Source organism: Phacochoerus africanus, chromosome 15 (assembly GCF_016906955.1).
Source record: "Phacochoerus africanus isolate WHEZ1 chromosome 15, ROS_Pafr_v1, whole genome shotgun sequence".
Classification (NCBI taxonomy): Eukaryota; Metazoa; Chordata; class Mammalia; order Artiodactyla; family Suidae; genus Phacochoerus; species Phacochoerus africanus.
The window spans coordinates 57,001,003-57,015,178 of NC_062558.1; the positions used below are offsets into that span (position 1 = coordinate 57,001,003).

Here is a 14,176-nt window from a genome sequence, read left to right on the forward strand (position 1 = left end):
GGGCTTTCTGGACGGATGAGAAGTCTAAAAATTTCCCTTTTCATTTCCTCTCTTGTGTGACTTTGTCATTTAAAAAACACACGCACACACAAAACTGCTAATTGAAGAGGGAATTTTGCCCATGCTCTTAAGGAACTTATCTTAACTGGATAGCTTCCCTCCCACTCCCCAAAAATCCCACCCTGAAAACCCCAAGCTAAAAAAAAATCGTCTAGACTTGCAGATTTTTCGGTGGGTCTATGTTTGATCAGTGTTTGATCCATCTGCTCATTCCCACCATATCCATAATAAGCAGATCTTTAAAAGCTGCATGATTTGGAAAACCCATTCTGGAACCTCTCCATCTCCTGGGCCTTTGGGGGAATTGAAAGGCCAGGTAGATTGGACTTGGGTCTGGAAACATAACCCTCTCCCTCACAGCCACCGGGAGGCTCAGTTGGACAAGTGTTCCCAGGACCCAGGCGCATGTTCTGAAATAAATGAAAACAGATGCCATTCTGGTGTGACACATCTAACTGACCGCCGCACAGAAAGTTCTGTAGACTGGGTGTGGGGGCTGTTTTGGCCTTGAAAACAATCTACATGAGAACTAGACTTCACAGTGGGGCTTCTGCTTTCCTGGCTACCTTGCAGAGGCTTTGAGTGTGATGGCCTGGAGGCTCGAAACTGCCTTTAGGGGGCTGCTTCTTGGGCTCTGCCGCGGAGAGAGAGGGCAGAGCAAGGGAATCCACCTCCGCACCTGGATTCCTCCCAGGGTCCCTGTGGGTTCTGGTCATGCATGTTTGTAAGTATATATGTCTGCAAGCATGCATGCATATTGGTGTGTCATCCATGTTTGGGGGCTCAGCCTCAAATTCCTTTTTATTTTTCTATGAATTCAAAGGAGATAACATTTGGAAGAAGTGTCTGTTTCAGTGCTGCAGCAAATTACGGGTCCCCTTCCCACCAAATGAACCCATCTTGCTGATTCTTCTGTCTTGGCCCTGATGATCTGACTGGGATCATGGCACATCAATCAGACTTTCTGCTTTCTGTCTCTCTCTCTCTGGTAAGCCCAATAAATCTGCCCCAGTCATGTCACTCAGGCCACAGGGAAATGTGATCCTGCTAGGAACTGCCAAAGTCTAAAGGTTACAGTGAGAGCAAGAACTACTTTCTGGGTCGTTGTGTGTGTGTGTGTGCTATGTGTGTATTTATGTGCTGTGTGTGTCCATGAGCCTGGGCAGATGTGTGAGTGTGCCTGTGCCTCATCTCTGTCTGTATGAGCACACACACGCCTGTCTACCGTGTGTGTGACCTACGGAATGACACAGACCCCTGGGGACAGTGGTGGCAAGGATGCTGTTATGTGTGCACCTGCTTGGAAGCAGGTCCGTCACTTCAGTACAGAAATGCTTTTCTTCTGGTTTGCTGCTCTTTCCCCTGTCAGCAACATGCACCAAAATGTTGAAAACCTGAAAGACAAGTAAAAGATCTGTAATATTTCTCCTTCCTGCCTGCCTCTCCAGTAAGTTCTTTTTAAGTATCTTTTTTTCTCCAGCCTCAGGAAAAAGGAAAGACTTTTGGGAATTGACGGATCAAGGGTTTAATATCATGCTGTTCCTTTTCAGTGTGTGTCTGCGTGTATGTTTCCTGTGTATCCAAAAGCCAGGAGAAGAAAAAAGGGGAAAATGGGGAATCAGACGGGAAAGAGAGTCTGAATTTGTATTCGTAAAGTAGAACTTTTTATCCATCTACCCAAGACTCTGCCCCAATTTCCTGTCTCTAACCTTGGTGTCAGTTGCTGACCCACTTCTGGCTATTTTTATTTGTTTCCTTGAACACGCTCACGGTGTGATTAGAGTTGACTCTTTGTCAACTTTCTTCTTATCCTCCTGCCATCTGAGTCCCAAAGTGCAGCCCTTCCCACCTCACTCCCAATAATTATGGGTGAGTTCAGAGTCAAAGAACGGCAGGATTTTATTGGCCATGTGACAAAGGAGCGAGCGGCCCCTTTCCTCACCCTGGGAGGCTCGAGACACCAGTGGCTGTTACTTGTGCGCGGAGCTTCTTTGCATTGCCTTTGGTCTCCCTTTCCCTGCTAAGCCCGCAGCCTCCCCTGGGGATGGCAGTTCCATTTCCAGCATCCCAAGGGAGGAGGGGCGTGTGGATATGGGGGACTCACACCCCGGACAGCTGTGCAGGCGCTTATCTCCAATTACAGCCTGAGTCAGCAGTGGAACCAGGAAGTGGACTCAGGGTCCGGCGTGGGATGGAAAGTTGGGTGTATTTACTTTTCTGTTAAAGCAAACTTTGATTTACTTTTTAATAAGTTACCATGAAGGATCTAGAGCGGGAGAAATTTGACTTGGCACCCAAATCTAAGTCACATATTGATAAAGGGAGAGAGGGAACAGTGAGCCTTTTGCGTTTCCCCAGCTTTATCATTAACCCAAAGTTTAGAAATATATTTGCTTTTGGAAGTGTCGGTTTCCAAGTTTTCAAGAAGGTGATAATTCTCTCCTGATGAGGGATCTTGCTATCCTTAGCTGAAAGACGTGGTGCCTGGGGTAGCCCAGGGCACTGTGCAAACCTTGGAGGGGCTGTGTGACCAATTCAGACTGACCTTGACTTCAGATAGGTTTAAGTCTCCGCTCTGCTATTTACTCTGCCACCAGGGGAAATCCCTTTCTTTCTTTGGCCTCCATCTCCTCATCTGGAAAAATTGCGGGGACAATAATCTCCATTGGAAGGTCGTTCCAGGATTCAAAAAGGGCCGGTTGGGAGAATGGAAGGTGGTATAGACACTTAGCCTCTAAGAAGTCAGGGTTAGGTGTTAAGTTGCTTTATTGTGTGGACTGAAACGTTTCTTTTCTCTTGCCCAAAGTTTCTGCAGGAAGGCACCTACCTGTATGAGATTAAAAAACACGATTTCATCCTCTGCGCTTTAAATTTTTTTTTTTTTTTTTTTAAGGGCCGCATCCATGATGTATGGAGGTTCCCAGGCTAGGGGTTGAATGGGAGCTACAGCTGCCAGCCTACACCACAGGCACAGCAATGCCAGATCAGAGCTATGTCTGCAACCTGCGCAACAGCTCATGGCAACACCAGATTCCTAATCCACTGAGCAAGGCCAGGATCGAACTTGTGTCTTCATAGTTACCAGTCAGGTTTGTTACAGGCGAGCCACAGCAGGAACTCCCATTCCTCTCTGCTTTTCCTGCTGGCTTCTACACGCACGGATAGAGCTGCCCTCTAGAGCAAAAGGACATTCTTGCCTCACTGCTACTAGGAACCCAGATCCTGGGAGTGGCCAGGGGTGAAGGTTTCCTCTCCTTTTTGCTGACAGCACTTCCTCATTAAATGCAGCCATCTGCAAAAAAGGAAAGAAAAAAAAAAAAAACTCAAGAAGAGAAAGGCACCAAGGACCCTTCTCAGATGTCTCCGATGGTCTTTGGGGATGAGTTATTTCTTTGCACAAAGGGTCCAAGCATAACTTCTCTGGAGTTCCAACAGGCCTCTCCTGGTGGCTCCTGTAGTAGAGACTCGAGAGGGTGCAGGTCACCTTTTGGGATAAGAGCCTCAAGAGAAAAGGAGAGAAGGGGGTTCCCCCAGGAGGTGAGGGTGCAAAGGTGGGCGGGCCTCAGGTATGGTCTTGAGGGGTGCCCTGTTTCTGGGGTTTACTGCTTGCACAATTGTTAGCTGCTGGGCCCCAGTCCTCCTACACATTGGTACTCCTTTCCTTCGGCTCTCGGTGTGTGCTGGGTGGGCGGCTAGAAAGCAGATGGTGGGCCCCGGACTTAAAGGAACGGAGACATTTCTTTCCTCTGAAAGGGAGGAGCTAGGTGCTCGGGGGTCCTTGGGGCGTCAAAAGAGTGACAAGAGAGGGGGACAGAGGTGTCCACAGCCTGGACACCGGTCCCCCTGGTTCTCTCTCTCTATGACTGGTCTACAAGGCAGGGCCTGGGAGTGGCATCCACCGAGGGGCCACCCTGGGCTTGGGGTGGGGAGGAGTGGTTTCTTCTATGGACTATGGTAATGGACTTCCTGGCAAAGCAGACAGCCCTGGAGGGTGAGGGAGTGGCAAAGAAGGACAACATTCCTGCATCTTTACAACCCCCCCCCATCCCCACCTGAACACGGGCCTCCTCCTGCCCAGGCTGTGCAGCCATCTGATGCAAAGAGCTCTAAAGATCCTTGCTGACACCCAGCAGGGTGGGTTCATTCACACCATGAGAAGCCGGTGAGATGCATGGTATTGTGCCCATTTAACAGATGAGGAAATTGAGACTCGGAAAGGGACAGGAACCTCCTGGAGGAAACAGTGGGTCTGGGGGTGGTTTGCACAGGGCCTGCTTCCCAAAGGCTAAGAGGAATCCCTTCTTCCCAGGGCTTTGTGTGGTGTGCAAGGTCGTTCTGGGGTGCATACATGGTGCTCCCCTTAAGCTCAGTGGGCCAAACTTAGTGCCATGCAGCAAAACGGAAAGGCGTCACTTTGGAGGGGCCTTGAAGGGCACAGGAGCTGTTTCCAGACTGGCTGGTTTTCTGTGGATGGCTGGACGTGTGATTTTTAGAGAGCAGTTTGTTTGGAAGGTGGCCCTGGAGGCACATGGTCTCTGTTGGATCCCTGGAACCCTGGCTCCTGGGCAGGCCTGACCTCGGGGACCTGCCGAGGCGTATCCTCGAGAATTTGATGGACACCCACCTCCAACCCAAAGCTGAGGTCGGGCTCATCTCTGCCCACCAGCTTCTCCAGCTCCAAAGACGAAGCCTCTGGAAAGGGGTGGGGGGTGGGGTGGGTGGGGGGACATCTTAAGTGGAGTTCCGCTGATGTGGCAAAAGTTGGTGCAAGAGGACTCCTTGTCTGGAGTCAGCATGGCCCATCCACGGGGGTCTCCGGAGCCACGGGCACCCTAGGAGCCACCCTGCTCCGGGGACCCTGGGCAGTGGGCCAGCCTGAAGGAGTGGCCAGCCCAAGGCTTCACCAGAGCTCACGACGACGGGTCCAGGGGGAGAAGCCAGGGCCCTAGGCCTGGAGGCTCCTATGATGGATGCCATGGTGGGCCTTCCAGCCCTGCCTCCCTTGGCGTTTGAACTCTTCCTAATTCGAGAGAGAAATCTGGAGTTAGAGAAGGAAGACCTCGCCAGTCTGGGTTATTTATGTGTCCCTGGATCTGCCTTTGTTGTGCAGAGCGGTGTGCGTGAAAGGAGGGCCAGGCCAGGGAGGGGTACGATCAGTGACTCGCACAGGAAATTGGAAATTGGAAACCAAGGGTCTGCCCCCTCCCCTCCTCTGACTCACGCTTAAACAAACCCAACCCCCGCCCCGACCTTTGCTCCCTCCGCCTGGGGCAGGCCCAACCTGCCTGCCGCCCACTCTCCCCACCAGTCGAGGGCCCTTGAAAGCCCAGCATCTGAGCAGCTTCCTGTGGGAGAGAATCCTTCAGGTCCAAACACATGCCAAGGAGGCAGCCCCTGATTTTTTTCTTGTCTTCAACAAAGCGAATTCTTTAATTTTTTTTTTTTTTTTTGCTCTTTCAATTTTCATCCATTATATTCATCAACGCAGAGAGATGGAACATTTGGCAAAATTATTTTAAGTAGCACTCCAACCTGTGATCATAATTTTAAATCAAGGAATTTGCTGAGCAGCTGTGGGAAGAACAAAGGGCCTGGGAGTGATTTAGGGCCTGGGGGAGGGGAGGCTGCATGGCCCGTAGCAGAAGCTGCTGGGGGCTGGGGGTTGGGGTCGTGGTTGTGTGCCCACCGAGGGGGAGTCGGCCTTCTCAGCCCTGTGGTCCATCTACGTGGGCGATGCTGTAGTTTCCATTTGCTGAACACACCGCTCGAGGCACTTAAAACTACACCATGGAGCAGAGGGTTGAGATTCACTTTTTTTTTTTTTGTCTTTTGTCCTTTGAGGGCCGCACCTGCGGGGTATGGAGGTTCCCAGGCTAGGGGTAGAATTGGAGCTGTAGCTGCTGGTCTACGCCACAGCCACGGCAATGCTGGATCCGAGCCGCGTCTATGACCTACACCACAGTTCAGGCAATGCCGGATCCTTAACTCACTGAGCAAGGCCAGGGATCGAAACCTGCTAGTTTCAGATTTGCTAGTCAGATTTGCTTCCACTGAGCCAGGATGGGAACTCCTATGTGCTCTATCTTTATAACTAATTTATTCAACAAACATCTATTTGGCACTTGTTATGTTTCAGGTTCAGGGCTGGGGGTGTCGTAGGGATACAAACATGTAAAGCATAAGAATTCCTGGTATGAGATAAATAAAATGACTTTTTTGAGTTAGAAAAATAATAACGACTCCCAAGAACAGTTCACTAATTTACAAAGAGCTTGCGTCACTGCGGGAGCTCCTGCTAAGATACAGTTTTAAGAATTAGAAGGTAGCTGACCCAACCTCTCCTCCTTTTAGCAGAATTTCTGATAGATAATAGTTGAGCTTCGGCTCCAACTCTGCTAGGGATAGAGCGCTCACTGCAAAAGGTCGGCACCTGCAGGACTGAACAGCTCTAAATGATCCAGATGAACTAATGAATGAGAGGGAGATGAGTTAAGTGAATTTGCATAGCCCAGGAAAGCACCAATGGCCTTTCAGGTGTTTTTCCTTTTATCTTGCCCTCCATCTCTGTCGCCTAGTCTTGCTTTGACTGCCTGTCCATCTTTGCCCTCTCACATGGAGCTGCCGCCTGCCCTTTGCCCCAAGGGGAACAACAATGGCCCTGGTCACTGTTGGGTGGCCAAGTGTCCCAGGCCTCAGAAGTTGAAAGCCAGTGTGCAGTTCATTGCTCCTTGCTCTGTTCTCTGGGGCGTCCCCCCACTCTCCACCCAGGTCCTGCTTTCTTGGAAAACAAGTGAACTTTGTTCAGCCAAAGCCTTATCTCCCAAACTCTGATATTTGCTTGAGGGCCCTCCTCCCCCCAGCTGTTTCCAACTGCTGACCACTTCTTAGGCCACTGCTTGCTTGCTGCTTGGGCTGTTCCAGCACTTCTTGGAAGGCAGCCACTGGGGCCAAGGCAGAGGCAGCCCCGCACCGTTGCCTGTGGCCTTGGCTTGTGGTCTGACTCCAGGACTGGGCCTTTTGAAAGAGAGGGTGTGTGCCCACCTTGGGAACCAGCAGGCTGAGGGCAGGATCAGCAGAGCAGATCCGTGGAAACCTACTGTTGCTTGCTTTTCTTCACACTTCTGGTTGTCTGTGGAATTGTTAGAATTACACACACACACAAAAAAAGGCGAGTTGAGAGCAACTGAAGTAAAAAAGTGATAAAAGGCAAAGGTTTATTTTTGGAGCTCTTGACTTCCAACACTGTCTCTCTCATTTCTTCTCACTCAGTTCTTTGTTCTCCTGGGGACTGAAGTCTGATCTCTTGCTGGGCCCCGGCTGCAGAGGCCCTTCTGTGTTCTGGATCTTGGACACAACCCTTGCAATGAGGTCCCTCCATTGACTTTTTATCCCTCTTGTTCTGCCTTCCAGCATTCTCACTCACTTTTTTGGGGCCACTCCCACAGCATTTGGAAGTTCCGTGGCCAGGGATTGAACCTGTGGCACAGCCATGACCCCAATCCCCATCAGCCACAATGCCCGATCCTTAACTTGCTGAGCCGACAGGGAGTTCCCCATCTTCCAGCATTCTCACTCCGCAGGCCTACTAAAGGCTGAATGGTCAGGTGGCTACTGAATGTGGCTGGAGAAAGCCGTTCACCCCACCCCGCCGAATTCTGAGTGCCCCACCCAAAGGTCTCAAACCCTACGGGACTTTGTCTGGAATAGGAAACGGGTGCTGTTTGACCCGATTGGCAGATGAAATGATTTGATTTAGTGATCAACAATGAAGAAACGGGATCACAGGAAAATCCAGATGTTTCACCCACCCATCTTTTTTTTTTTTAATTAAATTAAATTTTTTTTTTTTTAAAGGTCTGCACCTATGGCAAATGGAAGTTCCCAGGCTAGGGGTCAAATCAGAGCTGCAGCTGGCAACCTACATGCTAAGTCCTTAACCCACTGAGCGAGGCCAGGGATCAAACCTGCCTCATATATACCAGTCAGGTTCGATACTCCTGAGCCACAACAGAAACTCCCTTTTCGCCCATCTTGAAAAGTGGGAGAGATGGCTGTCCTGGATCTCTGCTCACTCGGGGACTGAGAGGCAGCTGCCCCTCTGACATGTGGCTCCACTTTGCCACTAACTCTTCAACGACAGTGAGGGTCTTCCTGGACACAGAATCCAGCGGTGAGGGCTGGAGCCCTACAGCAGGACCCTTGTGGGAGGGCGTCCTGGTCTCAGAGGTGGTTGCTCCAGTTCACAGCAACGTCCAGGGGGCAGGAACCCAGGACTCTGTGTCAGGAATATTTTTAAAAAGATGTCCCCTCTCCCTTGAGGCTCCAGAACCACTGCCTTCCTTTCTTTCCTCCCACCCACCCTTAGGAATTCTGCATTGGGCACAGAGTTTTGCTCTCCCAAGAGTCTAATCATATTCCCTGTCTCTAGAATAATCTTGCAATTCCTTTTCAAAATAAAGGTAAGGAAGCAATTCCCTTTGAGTCCTCTTTGTCCAAGACCATGGCGACCTCACTCTGCACCTGTCTATTCAGTAGAATTCCCTCTGACCTATGAGCAGCCCATTCCTTCTCTCTTGCCCCAGCCTTCCTTTGGGGTTCTCCCATGAGCTGGATTTCTGATACTTCAGTTTTTCCCTATAAAGGGCAGGGGGAAGCCTCCATAAATTTAACCTTAATGAATAATATGATTTGGTTTGCTGTCCTTTTATCTGCTTGGGCAGTTTTTTAAGAATCTTCCATCGACCACTAGTCCCATGAAATACTCTGCCCCAGCCCAAGAGTTTCATGGTCAGACCAGTTTGGACATCTTGCATATTGAAGGTTCAGAGAAATCCTGCAGTTAAAAATTGACACAACTCTCTTTTAGCCAACATTTCTCAAACATATTTGACTAAAAAAGTGTTGTGCAGGGTCTATTTTGGGAAATTTGTACCCCATGCAAACTTCAATGTACCAAAGAAGATAGTCACCCCTGCTTAACATCTGGATCTGGTGGAACTTTTATTTATTGTTTTATTAATATTTTTTTGTCTTTTCGAGGGCCACACCCACTGCATGTGGAGGTTCCCAGGCTATGGGTCCAATCAGAGCTGAACCCACCGGCCTGTGCCACAGCCACAGCAACACCAGATCCGAGCTATGTCTTCGACCTACACCACAGCTCATGGCAACGCCAGATCCTTAACCCACTGAGCAAGGACAGGGATAGAACCTGCAACCTCATGGTTCCTAGTCGAATTCATTTCTACTGTGCCATGATGGGAACTCCTATCATTTTATTAATTTTTTTTTCACTTTTTAGGGCCTCACCTGAGGCATATGGAAGTTCCCAGGCGAGGGGTCAAATCAGAGCTGCAGCTGCCAGCCTACACCACAGCTCATGGCAACACCAAATCTTTAACCCGCTGAGTGAGGCCAGGGATCAAACCAAATCCTCATGATACTAGTTGGGCTCGTAAGCCACTGAGCCCCATGGGAACTCACAGTGGAATTTTTAAAAAATATTTTTCCATCATTGTATAAATAATTTGTAAAAGTAAGAATGAAAAAACAACCCTACTAGAAATTTAGACACAAGAACTGGACACACAAGTTCCAAGTTTTCCTTCTGTATTTCCCTAATTTTGAACATATTCACACCTGAAGTGAGTAATACCAGTTGAATGGAATTAATAGCCTCTCAGCTGCTGTGTGTGACTCTGGAACATTGTCCTGTGGGTACTGACTCAGACTTCCCTCAGTGAGGTCTGGTAAGGTCTTGTCATTGCTTCTGCATCTTCTTGCACTTGCATCGCCACGCTGAAGTACAAGGAAAAATGGAAACCTTCGATGGCACAAGATTTTTGAGGAAGAGAAGATAGTCATCTTTTTGCTTCATAGTTGTGCAGAATTTTCATTTTTAGATTTATAAACCAATTAAGATCGATCAATCCAACCAGTTTCTCTGTTTCCTTCCAGCCGTCTTCGTATACACAGCTGCCTTCAACCTGTGTCCATGCAGGTCAATTCCCAGTTCATGATGTCCTTTTAGCGAATGGAATGGTCCGGGTACTTGTGACAAAATATTGCACGATGAAGTCTTTCCATTGGAATAATTGACTGTATTTCATTTTGGTCCTTAAAATATATAAACTTTGCCCATCAAATTTTGAGTTGGAGAAAATTCGTTGAGGAGGCTATTGTCATCTAAAGACTCGTTGTCTGGAGTTTCCCTCATACTATCAAATTCGTCATTGTCCTTGGAGCCCAAGTCTGGCCGCCTCTGCCTTCTGATTCATTGAAGGATTGTGAAACATCTTCCTTTATTTTTTCCTCTTTGCCATGATAAATGGAAAGCAAAGGAATTCTCTGTCTTCTACTATGTTTGATGCAAGCTACAAAGATGGTGTGTCCATTCTTCTCTTACTCCTTCCTAAAGATGATGCCATACTTTTGGCAATGCAATGGGAAAGCCTTGAATGATGCAGTTGTGTTGATGTATCTCATTATTGCATTATCCTCTGAATCCAGGTCATTCCACCATTCTTCTTCTTCTTTCATATTGGTCAGAAAAACTCATGAGTAATGATGAAGTAGCAAATGTTATTCAATGACATGGGAAAAATAAGCACCCTAAGTCACTTAGATGTACAACAGCGTCCAATGGATGCTATGGTAATATAGAATTAATCTTATTTCTTTAAGAAAAATAAGTAATTTTTTTCCTTTGGAAAACTTATAATAAAGAATAAAAATTAAGTGATAACTAATCCTTACAAAAAATAGAACTGCTCAAAAAAGAAACTCAAAAATTAAAACTCGGGTGTTCTGTGGTGCAGTTGGTTAAGGATCTGGCATTGTCACTGCAGTGATTTAGGTCACTGCGGTGGCTCAGGTTCATTCTTTGGCCCAGGAACTTCCACATGCTGTGGGCACAGCCAAAAAAAAAAAAAAAAAGAAAGAGATAAAAATTGGATCCAACAGATCCTGATGACAGTTCATTTCCTCCTCTATTTTGATGCATAAGCTCATCAAACTTCCTATGAGTGGAAACTTGTTTTTCCACTTTAATTGGTATATGGTAAAGGTGTGATTTTGAGTAAAACATATTTTGGCTTTACTAACTTAGTATATTCTTTTTATTTGAATTTTTAAAGTTTGTACTAATTTTTCATTATTTTAGACTTAAACAGCCACATGTGGCCAATAGTTAGTATATTGTATTGGACAGCACAGTTTTTCAAAAATACTTCATTGAAGAATAGTTGACTTAACAAGTTGTGTTAGTTTCAGGTGTGCAGCAAAGTGACTCAGTTATACATATATGTGTACCCATTCCTTTTCCGATTCCTTTCCCATCTAGGTTATTACACTGTTTTGAGTAGATTACCCTGTGCTATACAACAGGTCCTTGGTGGATTAGTGTGGCCTTAGTTTTTGCATTGATCTTTTCCCTCCTTCCTTCCTTCCTTCCTTCCTTCCTTTTTTCCTTTTTAGGGCTACACCTGCAGCATATGGAAGTTCCCTGGGTAGCGATCCAATAGGAGCTGCAAGTACTGGCCTGCACCACAGTCACAGCAACACCGGATCCTTAACCTACTGAATGAGTCCAGGGATCGAACCCGCATCCTCATGGTTACCACAGCAGGAATTCTTGAAATTTTATTTTCATATAATCTTTAAAATATTCATGATATTTGTTCTTTCTCCACTTCTGTGACATGTACTACTTAGATTATTTGAGATGAATCAAGAAATCTGTGATTCATAGTGAATAACGTAGAAAAGGCATATTCTGTTTTGATTTTAGTTCCTCTCTCTCTATATATATATTTTATAATGATATAAAAATAGGCAAAAATTGTTTTATTTTCCTGATGTCTGGAAAGCTTATATTTTATACTTAAACTTGTCTATTTTTATAATTTTTGATATTTTATTTTATTTTATTTTATTTTTTTGGAATTTTCTTGGGCCACTTCCGCGGCATATGGAGGTTCCCAGGCTAGGGGTCTAATTGGAGCTGTAGCCCCCGGCCTATGCCAGAGCCACAGCAATGCAGGATCCGAGCCGCGTCTGCAACCTACACCACAGCTCACGGCAACGCTGGATCCTTAACCCACTGAGCAAGGGCAGGGATCGAACCCACAACCTCATGGTTCCTAGTCGGATTCGTTAACCACTGTGCCACTATGGGAACTCCCTGATATTTTATTTCTAACTGAAAAGATAAGAGATACAATTTCACTGCTCCTTTCAAATAATACATTATAGCCCCACAAATAAATAAAAAGCCAAATTGAATATAATCACCTATACATATTTTTTCTTTTCTTTTCTTTTTTTTTGTCTTTTTGCTATTTCTTGGGCCGCTCCTATGGCATATGGAGGTTCCCAGGCTAGGGGTCTAATTGGAGCTGTAGCCCCCGGCCTATGCCAGAGCCACAGCAATGCAGGATCCGAGCCGCGTCTGCAACCTACACCACAGCTCACGGCAACGCTGGATCCTTAACCCACTGAGCAAGGGCAGGGATCGAACCCACAACCTCATGGTTCCTAGTCGGATTCGTTAACCACTGTGCCACTATGGGAACTCCCTGATATTTTATTTCTAACTGAAAAGATAAGAGATACCATTTCACTGCTCCTTTCAAATAATACATTATAGCCCCACAAATAAATAAAAAGCCAAATTGAATATAATCACCTATACATATTTTTTCTTTTCTTTTCTTTTTTTTTGTCTTTTTGCTATTTCTTGGGCCGCTCCTATGGCATATGGAGGTTCCCAGGCTAGGGGTCTAATTGGAGCTGTAGCCCCCGGCCTATGCCAGAGCCACAGCAATGCAGGATCTGAGCCGCGTCTGCAACCTACACCACAGCTCACGGCAACGCCGGATCGTTAACCCACTGAGCAAGGGCAGGGATTGAACCCACAACCTCATGGTTCCTAGTCGGATTCGTTAACCACTGCGCCACGACAGGAACTCCCATATTTTTTCTTTTCAACTTACATTTTTCCTCCCCTCTTTTTGACCGTGACCTTGGCATGTGGAAATTCTTGCGCCAGGAATCAAACCCCATCCATAGCTGTAACCAGAGCCACAACCAGAGCCACAGCGTGAAAACGCTGGATCTTTAACCCACTGAGCCACAAGGGAACTCCTCAGCTTATTTATTTATGTATTTATTTATTTGCTTTTGAGGGCTGCACCTGAGGCATACGGAGGTTCCCAGGCTAGGGGCTGAATCAGAACTACAGCTGCTGGGCCTACATCACAGCTATAGCAAGGCAGGGTCCAAGCTAAGTCTGTGACCTACACCACAACTCACGGCAACACCGGATCCTTAACCCACTGAGCGAGGCCAGAGATTAAACCTGCAACCTCATGGTTCCTGGTCAGATTCATTTCCGCTGTACTACGACAGGAACTCCTCAACTTATATTTTTAAACTATGGGAAATGTGGATCTGGTGAAGATAACTTGGAGATCAGTTGCAAAATAACTACCATTTTGTGCTTTTGGTTAATATGCTCAGTGTTTCTTATGCTTCTCTTCTGGGGCCAGTGCTTCACCCTGGACGTAAAAGAAATAGTATATGACAAAAACTAAAGGTAGTTAGGAGTTCCCTGGAGGCCTAGTAGTTAAGAATCTGGCCCTGTTAACTGCTGTGAGGAGGGTTCCCTTCCTGGCCTGGGAACTTTTGCGTGCTCTGGGTGTGGCCAAAAAAAAAAAAAAAAGATAGTAGTGATAGTTGCACAACATTGTGAGTATAATTAAAAGAAAACAAACAAAACAGGGGTTCCTGTTGTGGTTCAGTAGGTTAAGAACCTGACTAATATCCATGAGGATGTGGGTTCAATACCTGGCCTTGCTCAGTGGGTTAAGGATCTGGCATTGCCACAAGCTGCAGTGTGGGTTGCAGGTGCCGCTTGGATCTGGTGTTGCCTTGACTGTGGTGTAGGCTGGCAGCTGCAGCTCCATTAGACTCCTAGTCTGGGAACCTCTGTCTGCTGCGGGTTCCACCCTCAAGGAAAACAAGACAAAACAAAACAAAACAAAAGCAGTTAAAGACTGTATGTGGCCAAGTCGGCTGAAGGTCCCTGGAGGTGAGGGTATGGGGTGCAAGCAGACTC

At 47.0% G+C, this 14,176-nt stretch overlaps 1 long non-coding RNA gene across 1 annotated transcript; it reads left to right on the plus strand.

The window, feature by feature from the left end:
- Positions 1–1,194: 1,194 nt before the first annotated feature.
- On the plus strand, positions 1,195–10,573 carry LOC125116530 (uncharacterized). The gene is made up of 2 exons (XR_007132362.1): positions 1,195–1,507; positions 10,018–10,573. It is a non-coding gene; the product is annotated as an uncharacterized LOC125116530 (long non-coding RNA).
- Positions 10,574–14,176: the final 3,603 nt, after the last annotated feature.